This window comes from Phalacrocorax carbo, chromosome 13 (assembly GCF_963921805.1).
Source record: "Phalacrocorax carbo chromosome 13, bPhaCar2.1, whole genome shotgun sequence".
Taxonomy (NCBI): Eukaryota; Metazoa; Chordata; class Aves; order Suliformes; family Phalacrocoracidae; genus Phalacrocorax; species Phalacrocorax carbo.
Window position 1 is genome coordinate 10,095,086 of NC_087525.1, and position 21,001 is coordinate 10,116,086.

Genomic DNA, 21,001 nt, shown 5'->3' on the forward strand with positions numbered 1-21,001 from the left:
TCAGATTGTTGATTCTTTGTATGCAATACTTGAGAAAGATGGCTGCAGATTGATCTGCTTACTCGGAGTTTATTCTATAGAGAATTATACAAAGAAGTTTTGCATGGTGAGCTGACCAAAGAGTTCAAGGTCAGCCCAAGAGCTTGCCAGGTCTGTGTTCTGTCACCCATGTTATTTGATCATCTTGCTGACTGGATGTGGAGATGAGCCTTTGGTCATTGCAAAGGGGAAAACGAAGTTAGGGGGCTTTATTAATATGTTAACAGTTTTTAGGCTTTGCTTCTGACCTTGGGTATAATCAAACACACAGAATTTTTACAGAAAACACTGCTTTAAAGGGGAAATATACATTATCCTGAAATACAGCACTAAGTGTTTTGTGGTCAGTGACCAGGAGAATTTTTTCATGCCTTCAAAATTGTAGGAGTAAGGAATGCTGGAGATCAAGTCAAGCAAGCAGCTTTCTTTCAAACTAACTATACTAAATCCATTGCAATTTTCTTGGGTTCTTACCAGATTACTGCTGGTATAATTCCACTTATTTTCTGTAACATCACAGAAGAATGAATTGTTCCTCACTTAGGAGATATTAAATAAAGCTGAAGAAGGTGGTTTGTATCTACCCGAGCTGCCTACAGACACTATTCTTAGCCTTGGAAGGTGATGGCTGAACTCCAGCTCTGAGAAAAACAGAAATAAGTGCATTGATTCATTCAGACATTTATGCACCTACTTAAATTTTCCCCAGGCTCTCAAGTTGGTCACTCAAAAGAAAGTTGTTTGTTGGTTTTTTTTTTTTCCTCTAAAGAAGCATAAGGTAATGTGCCACAGGCCGTGTAGATTCTAGAAAACAAAGCACAGGTCACATGCTCGGGGCTGAAGAGCCACAGCCGTAAAGTAGCTGTGCATAAGTTCATCGATTTAAAGTTGCAAGAGACAGATGTCAAGAGTGTAAGTTTATTTCACTTTTAATTGGTAGGAATACAGTGAGGTAAGGTGCAATTCTTACTTGAATAATTTATTTTTTGTGTCGTAACTGACATTAAATTAATGAGATCAAAAGGAAAAAAAAAGAATCATCATAGGTTGATTTTCTTTATAGGTCTTCTAGGAACAGGTCTAAGTTAAAATCTATAAAGTTTTTGAATGTAATTTTTAAAATAAGGCTTATTCCCTCCCTGCTTTTTTTGGAAACAACTTAGTTCTCTGGTTAAGACTTTCGGAGCTAAAGAAACTAATTCTAGAAGCAGCAAGCTGCCCTCTTTATACATACTCCATGGCAGAATATTGACATCATGTGAAAACAGTGGTGATTAATCCTAGAATACTCTAGGGTAAGTCACTGAATAGTTAGTGCCAGGGAAATTAATTTTAGCTTTGATTAATTTTAGCTTTCCAATACTCTGGCTTGGAAAACAGGGAAGTACTATGAGAGATTCGGGCAATATTGAAGCTTCTGTTGAAGCTAAATATTATCTTCTCATCCACAACAGTAATTTTGAAACTAGGAGTTGTGTTTTAGTCTTAAGATCCCCTCTGGCATTCCCCAAGTCCTCTTCCTTCACGGCAGTCCGTGCTTTTGATTAGCACCATAGGGGCAGGATTTAGGTGACCAAACACAGACATCAATGTCTGACTTAAGAGTCACCAGAAAGAAATAAGCAATTCTCTCTCTTAAAGTATTTGACTTTTAAGTCAGGTGAATTCTGTTCTAAAATATCTCTTTCCTTCTACTAACTCCCAGGGAGTTTCTGGTCATTAGCACAGATTTAGGTATCTATACAACAGCCGTCTGCACCTCGTGAGCTGGCTCCTTGTAACTGTGTCTGAGACAACACCTAGCATGATCATTAGGAAGTTTCTTAGGCTGAAGGGAGTCTGACTATGTGAAAAAGAAATATGTGGGAAATATCTAAAGAACAACATGGAAACGTTTCTATTTTAATGAAAACATGGTAAAGTTTTCTGTTTCGATTTGAATTTCCTCTGTGAACAAGATGCTTCGTACTTTTGTCTGATTGAAACACTTCAAGGATATTGATGCTGAATCTGGTCTTTGAAATGTAAGAGTCAGCGGATCGGGCAGTAGCCACAGTTTTCAAAAAAACCCCAAATTAACTGCTTTTGCTATAGCTTAAGGAATATCCTCCAAAAGATGGGAAAGGACCAGGTAGGGTGATCAGGATATCTCCTAACTTATTTGCTGATTAAAAAAAGACTGTAGCAGAAATCAGTATTGCTTGATCTAATAAACCCTTCACTGCCTCTGTATGACATATATTCTCTACTCAGTTTTTTCCTCCTGGTTAAACTTTTCCTAGAATGAAGATTAAAAATTAACTCAATATGGGTCAGCCTGGAGCCCCTCTCCTTGCTTAGTTTCAGGCAGAATGGCTGAAGTAATAATTTTCAGTAGTAGAGTTACCACAGTGAGATGGAATTAGAAAAAAACCCCCAGAAGATAAACCAATGACATATTCTCAATGCACTGAAGGTAGATTGTAAGTATGAGAAACACATCTGCAGAAAGTTGAATCAGGTGAATGATGGACTGAGTGAAAAGTTGTATAGTCTTATTTTAGCTAGTCCTAGTTTATTCAGGAGTGCCAGAAGCTGCTAGACTGCCAGCTGCAGGGGTAGTAGTTGAATATACATGGCAGAGACAGCATACGCAGTGGTAGGGCCCGTCTCATTTATGCTACCCGGCCCACAAGCCTGCAGCCTGCCCAGAGGCGCATCCATCTTGTAGCGATAAGGGGAGAAGTATTTTCTCTTCCAGCTCAGCCACTCTTTAGATCTTTATAGGAGCCAGGGAGCTATTAGAACCAGTGGGAAAAAATGCTAGGAATATTAATGGGAAAAAATAATCTGTTTAAATAAAGATAAATGGGATTTTTCAACATTTTACAGCTTTGTGACGGTAAAGAGTAGTGGCTTGTCTGTGTATGCCCAGCATGTGACTGTTGAATTCAAGAGGATAAGAGAGCAGCAGCCAGAAGGCATGGAGTTAGCCTTGTCCAGCACGTGTTAGAAATAAATGGAAGAAGAAGAAATGGCGTGATCATCTTGACCAGGTGTGGTCAAGGGTTTCTTTGCCCTGCTTAGTAGGAAAGGGGAGCACGCTGGTGTGCAGTGGTGCCTGTAAGACACGAGTGGAGTGGGTTGTTCCAAACAGCTCCTGTGGCTGGGGCCGAGCATTTCAGAAGAAACCTCTCAAGGTTTTCTCCACGTAAAATAAACCGCATGCAAATTTTTCTCTGAAGGAGTATAGCTGTGATCTCTTGAACGCCGTTCAGCCTGCTGCTTTAGAGCATCTTTCCCAGAGCACAGTGCGTGTTGCAACACTGGCTGGGAGTTGCCCAGGATACAGGGCTGGCAGACAGCATTCGTCTTCGTTATGTCATCTTGTAAAGAGTAACTTGCTGTGGCTACTGCTGATGTTCTTGGGAGCTGAGTGAGCCAGCCTAAATATCACTGAAAATTTCTGAAAGTTGGAAATGCTACTAGTTACTGTTCTAGATCCAGCTTTCTGATATCCTGATGCTTCAAAGTAGAAAGACTTATACTCCCTTTCAGTCTAAGCCTCCATTTTATCTCAGAATTCAGGTTTCTGGTATTTAAAATGACTGTGTTGCTATAAAGCTGTAATAGTATAAATAAGATTAGACTAGAAGATGGTTCACATCCTGCAAGGATATAGTTATACATTGCAAAACAATATGCAGCGGGAATGATACAGAATCATTATCAAAAAAATGTGTGGAAGTTTGCATCCATTAAATTAAAAAAGCAACACAAGTTAACAAAACAAAACCAAAAAACCCCCACAAACCTTTGTAAGAGAAAAGAATATAGGGAAAATTGAATAAAAGGTTTTAAAGTAGACTACTGAAGAGATTATATTTTAGGCCCTAGTTGTGTTAAGACGTAGCATAAGAGTTCATATGGCCCGATCCACGGACTGTGCTACAGAATATTGTGCTGAGTAGCATAAAGGAATTGACAGCTATATCTTTTTTCCTAGGAAATGCTAAGGCTTTTTTTTTGCAGGGGGGAAGCCATGCAGATGGCTTCTCAGAAGCATCCTACTCCAGTCACAAGAGCAATTTGGAATAATTTGTTTCTCTGTGTATTGAATTGATTCTGAACAGGCACAGTGCTCATCAAAATATTTTCCATTCCCTCTAAATAATAGAGAGATACATTTAAATCTATATAACAAATGAGATCATTCCATGATGGTTTTGTTCATTATTTGTAACAGGCCACTGAGCGTCAGTTCACAAACTGTAGCACTTCTGATAGTGCTAGCATCTCTGTGACTTGAAATCTTCACATGCTGTGGCTCTTCTTCTAGTCTGCCTTTTGGCAATCACAAAGCTGCAAAGCATCCAAGCCCGGGAATCCGATTTCGCCTCATCTGCTTCTGACTGTGGCCCACGCTGGGAGTTAGTCCCTCCTAATGAAGTGCTCGTCTTTGCCTGTGCAATTCTAATGGCTTCAGCTCCACCGTGTTTTTCCTTGGGAGCCTGGGATTCACTATTTGGCCTTTTTTTGGTATCTCTCTTTTTACATCTTCCTTTAACACAGCAGGGACAGATGAGATGACATTTTCTCTTTGCCAGTATCTGGGCTCAGGCACAAATATTCACATTTTCAGAGGGCCTCCCATCGCCACTGGCTGCCCAGGAGGCATCGCAGGGGATGCCGAGGGCTGGCTGAGCAGGAAGCAGAGCTGGCTGCTGTTTGCATTGCTCACCTCCGCTGGGTCAGGCTGTGGCGGGAGGGCAGGGTGGAGTACATGGAGCAGGCTTTGCTAGTCATTACGCTGTGTTGACTCAGTGGGTTTCAGATAACAGCATCTCTACATATGTCAGTCTAGCAGCTTTTCAAAGAACAAAATTACTATTAAATCCCTATACAGATAACAGAAGATTTGAAGATCGAGTCCAATTATTTTCTTTCTGTAACATTTGCCACCAATCCTTTTGTCATCTGTTACAACCTCCTTAATTAGTCTAGTACTGGGGCCATTTTTATGCACCCTGTACCAGATTTGCTGGTCTGCTTTTTTCTGGAGCGCAGAAGAGAAGTGGACACCTCCGACAGGGTGAGATCTGCTTCTCAGATTCTTTGTTTTCTTTATAGCTCCCATCTAACAAGAACAGGGCTTTTTCTAACTCTTTTCCACTGATTGCAGCTTTTCAAGGGCTTCCAGCCTGGAATAAGTAGTGGGTTTATACCCTCTTAGTGCATCCCCTATGGTTGAATGTCATCAGAGAGGGCAGCTTCAGACTGCTGTGAACCTGCTTGAAACTTCTCTCTCTGTTAAGGTTATATCCAGCAGAACAGTTTGCCAGAGCTTGCTGAGTAGTATAAAAGGAGCAGAGTGTGACAGCGAATTTGTCAGTGTATCTGAAGTCTTATTCTGGTTGCCAACTTCATCACATGCTCAGTTGCTTAATAAATTCATTTCTATTTTAGCTCCCCAAAAGACTGCTGACCTTATGGAAAAAGCGAGGGAAAAGAAGCAAGACAGTGTCATTTTCCCAGAGATGCCAGTGTGGAAGTGATTCTAATTCCACCGGTGAAGGTGTTCTAACCTACTAACATTTATTTTCTTTCCCTTATTTCTGGCTGCTGATTGTAGACATCAAAGGTGGAAAATCGATGCTGGATCAAACACTGACTTCATATTCCTGCCATTGAAAGATTTCTCCCACAAGTCACCGTTTAATTATAATTAACCTCTGACTTGTGTAAAAAAAAAAATCAAATGAAGCTTTTGTCATTTCTGCTACAAAACTTGTACACAACTATGAATAACTTTGTGCAGGATGTCCTTGGCACTCCTCCTTCTAATATGATGCATGGCAATTTATCAATACCTGCATTTCTGATCTCTCAACCAGTTTTCAGTCCAGAAGGTAGCATTAGTACATCATCTTTCTCCCTTTTGTACTCTCTGGGCTCTTTGACTCAAACACTTCCACCCAGCATGTTCCCACTGATTTCGTATTGCAATATCCCAGTCACTCAGGGCAATATGCTCTCTTTGCCTAAGCTGTTTTTGCTGGTGATAAGGGAGAAGCCGTGCCCTGGCCTGTGCAGCGTCTCCAGCAACAGGAAGTCTTTCGTGACTGCTGCGGTGAGAGATGTTTGTATTGCTTACTGTCACAAAGAGGGTGTCTGCAGTAATAGGCTTTTGTACCTGCAAGACGAAAAGGTCTGTCCACGATAACTAAAGAACATGCTGAATGAACTGATTTAAAAGGCATTTCTACATGATGAATTATCCTGTGGTTTGGAATAATAATATCAGGATGAAACAGAGCAGTAAAAGTGTGCAACAGTTTGTTTAGCGGAAAGGAGGCCCTCTGGGCTGCCCTTAAAAAAGGTGAGTGATGCCTTAGCCTCTGTTGGGACAAGCGTTGCCAGTGGAGATAGTGAGGTGTTACCGTTACCGTGTAAAGCAGTCACCAGAGATCGTCTGGGATCCTGTCTGCAACTCTGTTCGCCCATGTGGAAAAAAGAGGAGTTTGAACTACCACAGATGCAGTCACTGCCAGTTCGTTGACAACCCTGATGAGAAGAGATTAGAAGGGCTTTGTCTGTTCACTTGAGCCTAATGAAGGGTGAAAGACAATATGGAAACTGTCTATAAATACCTCAGGAAAGACAAGAGCTGTGTGGGTGAAAGGACTGTGTTGGCACAAAAGCCAATAGCAGGTATAGTGGCTATGAATAAATGTAGGCTGTAACAGAGAAGCAAATTTGATCCTTAAAGAATGGAAGTCTGACATGGTAGAGACAAAACATAACAACTTTTAAGGAGGAACATGACAGGTTTATGAGATACTTTATTTGATATGTTGTCTACAACAGCAAGGGGACCAGGCTGGACAATCTAATGTTCTGTTGCTACCCTGGACTTGCTCTGAATTTGAGCCCACCAGCCAAGCCATCCTATCTCGCTTTAGCTTCTCCTCCTCCTTTCCCACTCTCTGGGGTCTCTGCTGCACCTTTGCAGGGATGCACATCCTCCTACAGCCAGTGACATCTGCGGGAGGAGAAAGTGTCCCCTTTGCTGGTGATAGCATCAGACCCAATGCTGAATGCTCAAAATGTTTTGGTTTCTTCCAGTATTTTTCTAAGAAAGGAAGCCGGGTCCCTTCAGGCTGGGTTTTCCAGTGAGCTTTTACCTTACTTTCCATATAGAGAAGACGTTTTAGTACCTATGGTTCTTAGTCTGTCTCCCACATCGCTTCTGTGATAATCTAAGTGTCTAGTGGTAAACAGTGATAATTTACTGGATAAGAAAAGGAACTTTAACTGGCATAGTCATAGGAATATGAAATTAAATTGCTTGAAATGTGTTTAGCTGTTTGACTATGGATGGAAATCTCTCTCCTCTCCCTTCCTCTCGCTTCAGTATCCCATTTATTTTAGCTGTGATACTTTGCTTATAATTAAGGTATAGGCCTTTAATTCTAGATGCTTCTCTGAAATATTTTAGCCTGTAGCTTTTGATCTAACCAGTTAGACAATGCAGCAATAACTGAAGAGAAAGATTTATGCCTCCAAAGCTCAGTGCATCCAAGGAAGAATTTCAGTCATTCTGCAGGAGGGGTCTGTTTCTGCACTGACATACACAGCAAGCTTCACAGATCCTATTTTAGCTCTAAGTGCTTAGAGGAGTGAATCTGGATTGAAGTGTGGTCTCTCATGTTTTCTAATACTACAATCCCTTTTATTTCCTATTGCATCCATACTGCTTTTCTTCTCCAGGCCTTCTCATGCTTCAGTTTGTAACATTAGTAAAACTTAGTTAGGGTTAAGGAGTTATGCCCATCACTATGGCGTCTGGTCTTTCTTCTCCACTATTCATGAGGATGAAGGTGCCAGGAAGTCTTTTTCATTGTATATATTGTGCCAGTGTGACAGACCCATCTTTTCATGGGCATGTTATTTCATCTCGTGTAGCTTTCACCTGTGTTTATCACTACTAGTTCTGTTTCCAAATAGGTTTTCTTGCTCTATTCTTATTAGTGATCATTAATTATGGCAGTTAAATAGTACAGTGTTATCCACAGTTTTTTGCTCTTCTTGGGAATATTCTTGGCTAACAGCTGAAGTAATGTGTAGATACTGTCACAGCAATTTAAAACCTCAACTTTAGAAAGTCAAGTGCAGAGCCTGCTAATGAAATGTGAAAGCAATGGGTGTCTGTAGTCTCTGCTTTCTCCTCAGACTGAGAAATAGCTTATATCTGCACAAGGAGTTTACCTGCTGTAGTTCTGGTTTATCTTCACAATCTGCTCATTACTACTACTTACCTAATTATTGTTTAATTGTAGATATTTAACATGGAATTTTGTTACCAAAGTGGGGCACATGAAACGTTGGAACATGAATTCAAACAGCTAGGAAGTGAGAGAAAAATCAGTGCTGCTTTCCAAATGGAATTTTACTGCATCCTTGCTTAAACATTTGGAAATCTGTTGGCCTTGTTTACCATCTCACCAGGGTTAAGGGCCACAAGATGTCAGTGTAGCACCAAACATGAAGAAATGGCAAGCAGATTTTTTGCAACCACTTAAATTGTCATGCTGGTAAAAGCCTGTTGGCTCCAGCTACAAAGCGAAGCGCAGTGGTCATGAAATGGTCCCTGTGATGAGTAGTCACTCTGAGCCTGGAGCACGGGGACGCAGCAGGGCAGGCAGGCAGGAGCATGCACTTAGTAAGGACTATGTATGGAGGTAAAAGGCTGAGCGTGCCTGCGGAGAAATGGGCAGTGCAGCTCCCATTTTCCAGTAATGCACACCTGTCTGGCCTTGCCCAGCCCCATTAGTTCCCACTCAACCTGTTGATTGATACTAACTGGCAGTTAAGAAGTGTGTGTCATGTATCCTACCACTACAACGCGTTCTTGATAATGTGCAGGAAAATTGTTGAATAGGGATGAGAAAAAGCAAGTGACGGAAATACAAGTCCTTGTATTGTCTTCTGAGTGACTGCTAAAGAAAATCTGATTCATGAGTTCTGAGGCTGATAATAACTAAAGAGACACGTGCAAGAGCTTGGGTTTGTTGTTAAGATTTTTGCAGTTTTCTGTCTCTTTGAGAAACTATGGTATGATGAATCTGATACTGAACAACCAAACTGTATTTGGAAAAATGTGTCTTAGCACACTGGAAATGTGCTTTTCCAGGAGTGACTGTTTCTGCATGCAAAGAAAACACTTGCTGTTTGCCTGTGTGTATCTGTACCCCAAGTACGATAACAGGAACCCAGCGAAAATGACAGTGGAATAGTCCAGAGGTGACAGGGCCTGATTCTACAATTAAGCCAGCTGGTACAAATCAGTCCATTTGCTCACTCATGTTATTTGTCTTCTCCCTGCGCTTCCCTCAGAGGTGACTCTCTCTTTTGGATTTGGCTTAGTTTTCCTTATGCGCTGTGTGTAATTCTGTAACTTTGGCAGCTACATAGTGAGGGGTCAATCCATGCTTTCCCCTTCTAGTTTAGATGTATTCAGACAGGGAATGTGTGATTACAGAAAAGAGAGAAATTGCAAATCATTAATTCATCGTCAGGTATCAGATTTTTTAAAATAATTAGAAGTCGCCAGATATTTTATTATCTGCCAGATTAATAATTTTAGAACATATTTTATTAAGGAAGATGAAGTGTGGAGCTAATCTCCCTGGGAAAGTCTCCCTCATTAATACAAATCTGTTAGCGCAGTTGTGGTCTGGAGCTAAAGCTGGGACTGAGAGCCACTCTGAGGCTCAGACATCTGCGTTTGGGACCTACTTGGCACACATGCTTCCAATTGCTCCCTATCTCTCTTATGGACTGAAGCTAAATCCAGTGCCACAGATCTGAAGAACTGAGGAGTGCTTAAAATCCAGAGCTTGGCCACCATTTTAAGTTTGTGCCTATTTAAATCCATTTTTTTTTTTTTTAATTACCACTTTCCAGCCTGTTGTCCATGAAGGCAGGATAGGACATGTCACTGGGAATTAGGAAACGGGAACCACGGTTGGGAAATGAAGACCCCAGTGGGAACTGCTAGCCCATAGTGCCAGGGCAGAGACAGAGCTCATCTGTAATAGCTGGACATAATGACATGTATTTCTTTAATTCACATTTTCTCCCAAAATTTGAAGTCTTTTTAAACAAGTGGTTTTTGAAACTGCCTGGAAAATCTGAACTGAGAGTAACAGAAACCACTGTGTTTCTGTCTTTAAGCAAAGTTTGAAGCAATACTTCACACAGAGCTACCAGTCTCATCCAAGGCAAAGTACACCCAAGAAACTGAAAGGACATAAATGATTTCTGAACATCACTAAAATTTTATTTTGGTGGTATCTCACATAAATGGAGTTTCATTTCATTGATGGAAATTGGAAAAAAGATCAAAACAGGTAATAGTGACACATTGATTGGCCTAAGACCAGACTTGTTCAAGCACTTTTATCTATGGGACCATGCAAGCCAGCAGTTAGTGAATATTGCAGGATAGGTGCCTAGCTCTCTGCTTTGATATTTCTGTAAAACACACTGGTTCAGTGACAAACTGATGGCATGATAAAACTTGTTTTATTGCTGTATTACTTGCTCCTTTTTCTATTAGATCTGCATTAAGATAAGATATAGCCATCAGCATAAGCAGGCAATTTTGTTTGAATGCTAAAACCTAATCAGGCATTAACTAAATACTTTCTTACCACTGCAGATGACAGCAACATTTGATTCTCCTCCTGCCAAAATCGATACATGAAAACTCACAAAGATAGTACATTAGCTGAACTAGGGCACTGATAATTTCTCCCCTTCTCTTTCTCACATTTTATGAACATGAAATGATGTTCTTTACGTTGTGGCCTTTTAGAGCACTTAGATATGTTTGGATTGTTTTTTGTGGTGAGAATACAAAGTGCTAAGCCTTCATAATGTAGAAGCCCCTCTAACAGATGCATGCGGATATATACTGAGATTTTTATTACAGCTTGGTAAAATATTACCAGCCTACTCAGCAAAAATATCATGCTTTCGGTAGAGGAATTAAGTATCATTAGTTTGCTTTGTTACCTTCATTGTGATAGTGGAGATGGATTAATAGATTTTGTGCCTGAGCTGGCAAGAATTCTTGACAATATTTTAAGGCTGTTTCTATTTAAATGCTAGTTAAGGACAACCTAGTGCTGGAGCAGCATCATATGGCAGTGTGAGCTAGAAGAAGAGAAAAATCAAACAGCTTGACTTGATGTTGTTCCTTTCAGTCTTGCCAGACATGTTTGCTATACCCAGTTTAAAAGCTGCTCTTTGACTTCACTTAAACGCAGTAATTATACATTGCTGTCACCCCAAAGGAAAATGCAAGGAATTTTCTAAGCACATGGAAGATAAGAAAAAGTGGGTTACCTTAGAAGGACTCATCTGGGAATGCTAAACTGAAGTGCGTCCTGTGTTTAGTCATTAGTATCTATCTATAAATCCAGGCATGAAAACCTGAGAAGTGCTAATGTGCCCGCAAGAACACATCCAAATTATATAGATAGCTTTATGCAACACGTTATCTGAGAGAGATGAGATCTCTGTTTCTCTTCCTTCTGTATTAAGGTACTTTAGTTCACTACTATCCAGCCACCTTTCAGTGTGAATGGATGTAATTACTTCATTGATGTTCTAATTACCATCAGATTGTATTGTTGTTCAAGGACAGATGATCACAAAAGCCTGTGTATTTAACAACAGACTTAAAGAACCCATTCTGCTTCATGTTGGGCTCATATGCACTATACCAAGCAGGAGATGCACAAAATCTGCTGTCATCTTCTGCGTTTTTGGGAAGGTGCAATTTGCAGAAAGGCTGGATTGCAGAGTAAATCTTTGTCATGTAAGCTTGCATCATTGCTTTATCTCTCAGTCTCCTGTTCCTCTTCACACCCATTTTCCCAGACACCCCAGAAACAAAAAAAACACCCACCAAACCCAAATCTGCTTTGATCAAATATTATTTTTTTTTTCTCCAAGCTGCAGCTCCTGGGGTAATACAGTTTAAGGCTCAGTCTCTGTCCTGAATGGGAGCAATCTCCCTTTACTCAGTAGAACCTGGTTATAAAAACACACACACGCTCCTTTCTGGGCTAGCTTTACCATCCTGGACTATATATGATGTCAGCAACTGCTTGTCCTTCCATACCTATGTCTGATTCTAAAGAAATGTAGCTGTGGGCTTCTGCCTGAGTGGCACCACGTTTGTCCTGCCAGGGGATACAGTAGTTCTGAGATCAGTACTAATGAGTGTGGGAACAGGGCCGTAGCTACATGATGCTACCAGCAGGTTGTGCTTCCCTTGGCAATGGATGACAAATTATCCACGTCATGTATCCTTACTGATTTACATGCACGCTTGCATATGTTTTTTTCCAGTAAAGATATGTTTCAGATTTGCAGTATTCTAACACAACAAATAATGCAGGCGTAATGCCATACAACTAGAGAATGGCCACTTCTCTTTTTTTGGCAACAAAATTTTGCAATATTAATGTACTTATAAATGCGTTGTTTAAAATGGGATGCTGAAAACTAATTCCTGTTAAAATATAAAGGTTAATAATGCCCAAAGAGAGATTATGAAAAACTGAAAGTACTGTGTTCAAGAGCTCTCTGCTGTAATTGCCCAGATAACCTAGGGCCAGATCATATCAACAATATCAACATCTCTCATGCCAGTGAACACCTACCACATTGCATAGTCCCACTGAAACCAACAGCACTGCTGGGACTGCTCAGCCTAAGGCTGTCAGAATTGCCTCCCTACAAAGACCTTAGGAAACTTTTAAATGTCATTAAAGTTCTGTTAATCTTAGGGACACCTTACCAGCAAGTGCCTATGGGAGATTTGTCTTAATACACCCATTATAAGCCTGACTTCAGGTACAGTTTATAAGTAAAATTGGATTAATAAAAGTATTTCTGCTATGTAAATTGCTAATGACCATCCATCTGTAATTTTAATTTCTTTTCCTATCAAGGCTAGGCCAAAATTATACAGGTTTTTCATGTTCAGTGACAGATTTCAAATCACTCAAATCTGCCCAGGGATAAAAAGAATCTTGGGTAAATCAGTTTAGGCTAATATTAGGGTCAATAGCATGAAGTGGCTACAGTGATGGAGCTAAATTTCAGTGAGCGTTCAGGCTTGGGTGGATCTGAAACTTATTGAAGCTTGGAGGAAGAACTATGAATTCTCAGGTAGAATTGCAATGGCCTGTATAAGTATCTGTGGCCCGATCTACTACCTACTACTGGTGTTCTGAGCAAAGGTGCGTTGGAGTATATCTGTAGTTTAACACAGAGAGAAAGGCTGAGAAGTGAACTTAAACTGATATGGGGCTTGTTCCACCTAGAAATTTGCAGGAAACCAACAACACATTTTTTAATAACCTACCTAGTCACTGATTTGCACTTAGCTTCAAATAGTACTGTATTTACTTTATCGTTATATGAAATGCTTTTCTCTCCCCCTCTTTTTAAAGGGAAGCTTCAAAGTTGTCAGACCTAAAATGACAATAATGCTGTTTAGAAAAATTCTCTGTGGCAAGAAGTTTCACAGCGAATGCTATGAAGTGAATAAAATCATCCTGAAAAATAGCACTTGCAGCATGAAAGGCCGCCTCAGCATGTTTGAGTGATTCATGCAAGATATAGTCAAGATTCCTTTTGGTCTGAGTTTTTTTCTATAAGCGTAAAAATTCTTAATATCTACAACAAAAATTATTCCACTAACATCTCTGGGATGCCATCTTCTTGCTGGGAAACTTCCCAGAGATCATTTAGATTTTATTTTACCAGTAGTAACCTGCCTGGGTACATTTCTTTCGGGGGGCCAGGAAGAAGGCAGTCTGCCTTGTTTACCCCAGAAGAGAGGCTGTGTGGAAAGCAAAATGACGCTGTGGTGTGCGTAGAGGTACTCATGAGCCATAACCAGATATAGGTTTAATTTCAGGCTCAACAGCCCCAGCAATCCCTATCAATGGACTCCCTCTAAATATGAACAGAAATAAGCTAATTAATTTTAGACTGGTTTTTTTTACCATGGAGAGTTTTCTGTCTTTCTGGCCCTTTCTTGGAGATTCACTTTCTTTTCAACAGATCAGCAGTACCAAAAAAGATCTGGTCCCTGCTTTTCTACTTTCTTTTCTTTATGTCTTCTTGTATAAAGTGAATTAGGTCTCTGAACTAGGAGCTAACTTTCTGGGTTTGGGGCTTTTTTTAATAGCAGCCTGGGGGAAGAGGTTTGAACACCTGCGGTCTCTTGACGGAGTGTCACAATTTGACTTTCCAGAGTTTTGACATTCTTTGCCTTTTCTCTCTCCTCTTTTGGTGACAGGATAATATTTGTACCTTTTGATACACAGACCTCCAAAGGGACTTCTGGACCGTAACCTCAGCATTCTCAGGCCGTAGTAGTATTGATAAAACCACACAGTTTTGCGATCGCTAAATGCTTTGAAGAAATATTAAGTAATTTTTTCTTACCCTTTTCCCTTTTTTAGGATTTCAGGCCCCTTAACACTTCTCCAGGAGAAGGAAGAAATGAAAAAATAGGAAACAAATAACAAATTGCTGCTTCCTCGGAGCCCCAGCTGAAGCAGAGCAGGGAGCACAGAATACTTATGTGCCTGATAAATGTCAGTCTTGGTGAAAGCTAAAATTCTGAAATGGCAAGACAAGGCATGGAGGTCTTATCCTGTATAAAGGATGATGATGTACACTTGTTTTAGTGAATCAGATTGTTAGGCTGAATTCAGGCTTTGACTTACCCGGGAATTGATTAATACGACAGATTACATATAAAGTAGTTCACATGATGAAAACCAGGAATAGTTCTCTGTGAAAAAACAGAAGCAATTGATAGTCCCCTAACCAGCCAATGAGAAATGTTTACTGAGATGAACCCTTTTCTTTATCAATCTGGTGATGTGGGACCATCTTAGGGAAACCCTTTAACCAGCCTGTAAAGAGGCCAGAACCCCACTGGAGCAATGAAACTTCCCTGGGGATTTTAATTCTGGGGAAATTTTTTGTCAGCTCCTCCTCAGATACATTTGGATAACACTGCCCAGCCAGAAAAACTGGTTGATGGGAAGCTGGGAAGAGGTTTTACAAATCTTGCTTCTTCATTTATGCCACGTTGAGCCACTGCCTTGTTTGTCTACATGCTATTTTCCCCTCCATACCTTTTAAGTATTGCTTTTAATTTGAGACAGTGAAAAGTAAGGGTGCAGCAGAACGTGTATGAAATAATATTGAGACTGGAAACATGAGACATGAGAGAGGGAGCGGGGCCATAGCTTGAATCAAATAATGGAAACGTGAATTACACTAGAACAGAGCGAGAAAGAGCCAGAAACTGGGGGACATACAAATCCTGGTCATCAGCGGGGACCCAGAAAACTCCTGGAGATGGTCTGTCAGAAGCAAAAAGAATATAAAAAAGGAGAAACCAGCAAGAAAATAAAAGGCTTGGAAAAGAAGAGGTTAGGTTTTCATGGTGTCTCCTCCACAGGATGGGGATTATGGGTAATGGGGCAGAAAAAGCGTAGAATGAGCAGTTCATTTTGAAGTGGATCAAAGCCACTGATTTTGGACAGAGTAGGATTTGTCAAGGTTGCAACAGGGTTAGAATATGGGCCCTGAATTACTTTAAGGCATGCCGAAAGCTCTGCAAACTAACCTACTGCTACAGCTTGCCCAAGAAAAACTGCTGTGTGACAAATTCTGGAATTCAGGCCCAATTGAGCAGGCAAAAGCAAAAGTATCTTTAAAATTCAGTTTGCCATTTTCAAAGCATAACAGTGTATTCCAGAAATACTGGAACTTCTCATTTCTATATTTTCACATAGGACTTATTGGCTCCCGATAACAATAAGGCATTTTAATTGTGCTTGAAACCTGGTCTAATAAAAGGGAAAAAAAAACCAAGGCAAACACCTTCAGAAAATTGAATAGCACCAAAACCATAGTATAGTGAGAGGTTTCTGTCTTTTTAAATTAAAACTCCCAACAAACTAAACCAAATAATGTGGTTTGGATTTGATCTAACCTTTTTTAATTTAGGTTCATCCACCAAAGTAAAAAAAGAAAAAAAAATTCCATTATTCGTCCAGATCTAATTAGTTCTGGATACAGGTGCAGATTTTCTGCCCTTCTCCATTTTAGTTCCACCATTCACCCACACAGTATCTCTTGATCTGTCAATTTTTCTGAGCCTTAACTTAAGGAAGATACAGTTACTGTTGAAAAGTCTATTGTAAAGAAAAAGATTGATCTAATACCAACAGAGGTATTAAACCTCAAGGAAATGAAAGACACCCGTTGATATAAAATAGAGGAAACATTTTCTGTGCCGATAAACTGTAAAAAGGAGAGTTCTATTTACTGCATCTGGCCAGCAGTCGCCTAACATCAAGGCATACGCTTCAATTCTGCGTCCAGGCAGGCTTCAATGCTACTGAGAAAAGCTTGGAGCTTTAGACCTTAGCCAAGCAATCAGTATGTCATTAAAGCGACATCTCTGATACTTGAGACAGTCAGCTGTACAGGTTACATAAATTTTCTTCTAGAAGAGCTAGTAAAACTACCCAGGGCAGTACCTAAGAGTTTTCCCTGCTTGATGTCATGGAGTTAGACTGGCTTTTTTCTTTACAGAACATCACAGTTTTCTCTTTAGCTGCGGTCTCCCAGCTGAGCCCTAACTGCCGGCTGCAGAGATGCTCTCATTTGCTTTCTGCCTGGGTGAATGCATAAGCAGAACCAGCTCCAGCAGGGAGAATAGGGAGCTGTGTCCTGGGTCAGGATGTAATTTGCTGTTCTTAGTGGAGAGTGAGGATTTGTCTACATGTATGTAGTGGTGCTCTGTACCCATATGCACTTAATTCCTCCTTTCAATGGCAACATACCGCTGCAAGAGAATTATTTAGTGTGAAAGAGCTTAGAGAGTCCAGTCACAGGCTAGGATTCTAGCTGTTCACAGCAAATAACAATTACAGATTGGCCCACTTCAGAAAGTTAAATAATTGCCAGTCTCGGCAAATCTGTGAAAAGGCAAAAGGTAAATGTGTTCTGCAAACTTCCCCCTCCTCACCCAAATGAGAACCCTGTCTTTCCCCTTTCTCTTGATGTTGTCATCTGTCATACACGTGTGGCTGAGACTAGGACCAGGGACTTGAGTGCTCTGCTAAATCTGGCTGAAGCAGCTTAATACACTACCAACCCCTGTGTTCTCCCTGCCCTTTGGCAAGGAGTTGCCATGTCTGTCGCTGGATTAGTAGAAAGGAGCAGATGCAGCACCTCCGCTACGACTACAGCAGCTCCTGTATAATTGCAAGCATGTTGTGATTGACTGTTCAGGCTAATTAGGCCAGAGAGGTGAGACCACACTGGTAAAAGAGCCTGTGAGTGGGAATGACCGAGATGTTTGCACACATTTGCTTCTGCTGCTTTTCTTCAGGCATGCGGGAGGTCAGCAAAGGAGCAGGGAGGTCAGCAGGGTACAGGAACCTCTTTAAACCTTCAGCTAGTTTCTTCAGAGCTCAGGAATCAAGCTCTAGGCTTTATCCTTGTGGGCTTGATCAAATTGCGTATGGTTTTAAGCTCTTCCTTGAACATATTTTTTTCCTGAAGTGCTACTTTTAAGAGAAAAATAGGAACATTAAAAATCAGAATGAAAAAATACAGTCACACCACAGGAAATTTGCAGGTCCGTTTAAACCCTTCTCTACCAAACCTTGCTTAAAGCAAACAACAAACACAATCAGAGAAAAAGTCTTCTTCCCTCTTGCACCAATACTTTTTGATGACTCTTTCCTGGTGTTTTTATTTTTTTGTCCTTTAACAGACTAAATCTTCTTCACTCATTTTGATTTGCTTCAAAAAGAATGTTAGTCAAAAACAAATTTTCAACCCTGTGCAACGCTTCTCTGTACCGAACATCATCTTGAGGAATGTCCGATCTCCTCATGTCTGCTCCGTGGACTGATCTGATAATATCAGGACAACAGTAATCTGTGACCAGGCATTTATGGTCTAGATTACAGTGAAGGATGGGCATCTGTGCCCAGCCTTTCAGACTTGGTTCTCTCCTTCAGAGAGGGAAAAAGTAACCAGAGAAAGGAGCTTATTGCTTTCCCTCTATGCTTGGGTAGAGTTTGTGTATCTGTCATTGCCACCATGTTTCAAAGACACATCATGGCAGGCAGAATTATGAAGGAAAATAAAAAAGAGCTGGCTTCTTCCTTTTTAGTATCTAGCTGGCTGTGGAGAGGGGGCATCCTGTTAGAGCATCCCCTGCTAGCCTCGATGTTGCTTGTCCCAGAGCAGATGTGATTTTTTTGAAAGGGCTGAGTATAACAGGGGACAAGCTGCTAGGCTGGTGTGGAAATCTGGTTATGGACTGTAGGAACAGCTTTTAATGTTCAGATTTACAGAAAAAGGGCTGCAACTCTCTGCACTGCCACTACCTGCAGAAAGCCGCGCTGCGGAGAAGCTCTTACCCCTGGGATGAACTGTAGATCACAAGGATTGATGTCTTATCCAAAAGCAACAAAACCAGGATCTGAGCTGGCAGAGTTGCAGGCTCACATGTCTGTGCAATTAAGATATTTCACAGAGATTTTTTTCCTGGTATAACAAAACTACAGCTTTTGGAAGTGTGGACAGTTCCCTTCCCTTCTACATTCACCATGGAGGATGAGACAGCTTGGCTTTTTTCTTTCTGATGCCATTTCTCTGATCCAACACAAAAAGGAAAGGAGTCAGTAGGGATAATCCCTTGGGAGCACAGTATTTAGCACTCATTTGGCAGGTGATATTTACCCTGTTTTAAGAGGATTAGATGCAGTCACAGTGCAGAGTATGGGGCAGGGTATCTCCAACATCAGTGACTGACACCTTGCACAGTCTTTGCCCTTTTAACCATCTCTTTTGTAATACTGGGGGCCACTCTGAGTTCATCTCCTGTGCCAGGCCCAAGGTTTTCAAAAAGCTCGAGCAGAAGAGAGAGGAACTCTGAAAACAACCACATCAATGTAGTTGTATTGAAGTTGCTATCAAGGCATTTATTGGTATGCCAATTGTGCTTCAGCTTTCCAACTGTATAGCTGTCTTGTTTTTTCAGACCTGCTCTTGCTTCTAACGTCTAAAAACACACCATGGACAAACCATTTAAAGACAACAGTGCAAAATGCCAGCAGATTAAATGGGGAAGTAGGAGAAACGAAGAAATGTGACAATTCTGGGTTGGTATTTATTTATTTAAAATTTAATTTGTATTTGGAGTGGAAAGTGAGTGTAATCATGTGGAAAGTAAATTAAGACAGCTCACTTGTAGGAGTTAAAGTGAGAAACACCTTATTTTCCTGAAATAGGTGTCTGTTGAGAGATGATAAGGTAAAGCACATTTCCCAGCCTAACTCCACTCCAGAACCTCTCTGCAGCCTTTTGCAGGGGAGTGAGGGCAGAGCTCCCTCCAGCCCCAGCAGTGGCGGGGGCAGACGAAGACCCTGGCTCTACCTCATCCCAGGAGGCAGGTCTGCCACGAGGCAGAGGTTAGCGAGAGCCTTCTTCGCTTTCTGTTTTCTTTCTTTGCTTCCTGTTCAACCTTCTGCACTCGCTCCTCCTTTCCCCTCCAGCTCCATTGCTGTAGTGCTTAACTTGCTGCCCAGGTAACGCTCAGCTGGCACCTGTGCTGGACAAAAACCTGAGCAGGAGGAGTGTCTGAGACTGCTCTGTAGCAATCGTCCGTGTGGCTCCTATCTACTTTATAGAAAGGGAAACTAGTATTGCTCAGTTATCCGAACTCATGAATGGGGAATGAGTGTAACACCGCAGCTCTTGCTTAAATGTTCATTTCAGAAGTCAGACGTGCTACCGTAAACGCACCAAAGGACAGTGTTTAACACTTGAGTAGCAGATCCTCTTAAAGCCTTCACAGAAAGGAAAAGGAAACCCTTTTCTCACTGTGTTTTTTCTCAAAAGCTTGAAAAAGGAAGATGATTGAAAAGGGAGACTTGAGTTTAGCAGGCAAACAGATGAGGGTTGAGCCCAGGGCAAGAGAAGAAGCAATTTCCCCTGAATGTATTTCTTGGTCTAAGTTAATCCTTCTAAGCAAACGTCTGACACGTTTCCTGTATCGTATATGGAAACTGGGATTTGAAGCCAACTTTGATTTGAAAGGCTTGTACGTTAGTCCATGTTTGAGACTGTACTGGTGTGAAATGACGGCTACAATAAATGGCAATACTGCCTTTCATGCATATTTTGCTATTCCAGCTGCTTGAGTAAACACTGTGTTCCATCAAGTTTCAGCCTGGGGATTGAATCTGAACTCAGATTACCTTTTGTTTTGCCTTCCTTATCCCTTAGCTTCATACTAACAGTGGAACTGGCGCCTTGAGGCCAGGTCCACTCAGTTATTTATTGTGGCACATAGTAATTAGGTGTCTGACTTAGCACCCTCAAGCCTGCGCAAAGGTATCTCTGATATATGGAGCACGAGAAGTTAGTTGTCTCAGAATGGGAAAAAAGGCAGAGCACATACTGAGCAGGGAATTTCAGGAACATTTCATCAGTCATCAGCCAGAGCAATAAAGATCCTGGAAAGATTTTACTACCCATTGGGGAAGTTATGCACATTTTCTCAACACTAAAAAGATACAATGGGGAAGATGAGGAACTTAACGTCTAATTCAGCCTTGGCTTTCATGGCTCTGGCTTTCATTAGGTCACTTCATCCATCTTGTGGAATATTTCCCACCCACATAACCTGCCCACCTATTCTCAAGCCCACTTCTCGTTTAAATTCCATGTGCTGAGTCCTGCAGGTACATCTGCTTTAAATCTTTTATTGAATTGTCCAAATATGAAACAATGCCATGAAAATTTCTTGCATTAGCTAAAACATGTATTTTCTATTAAAGTTAAATAT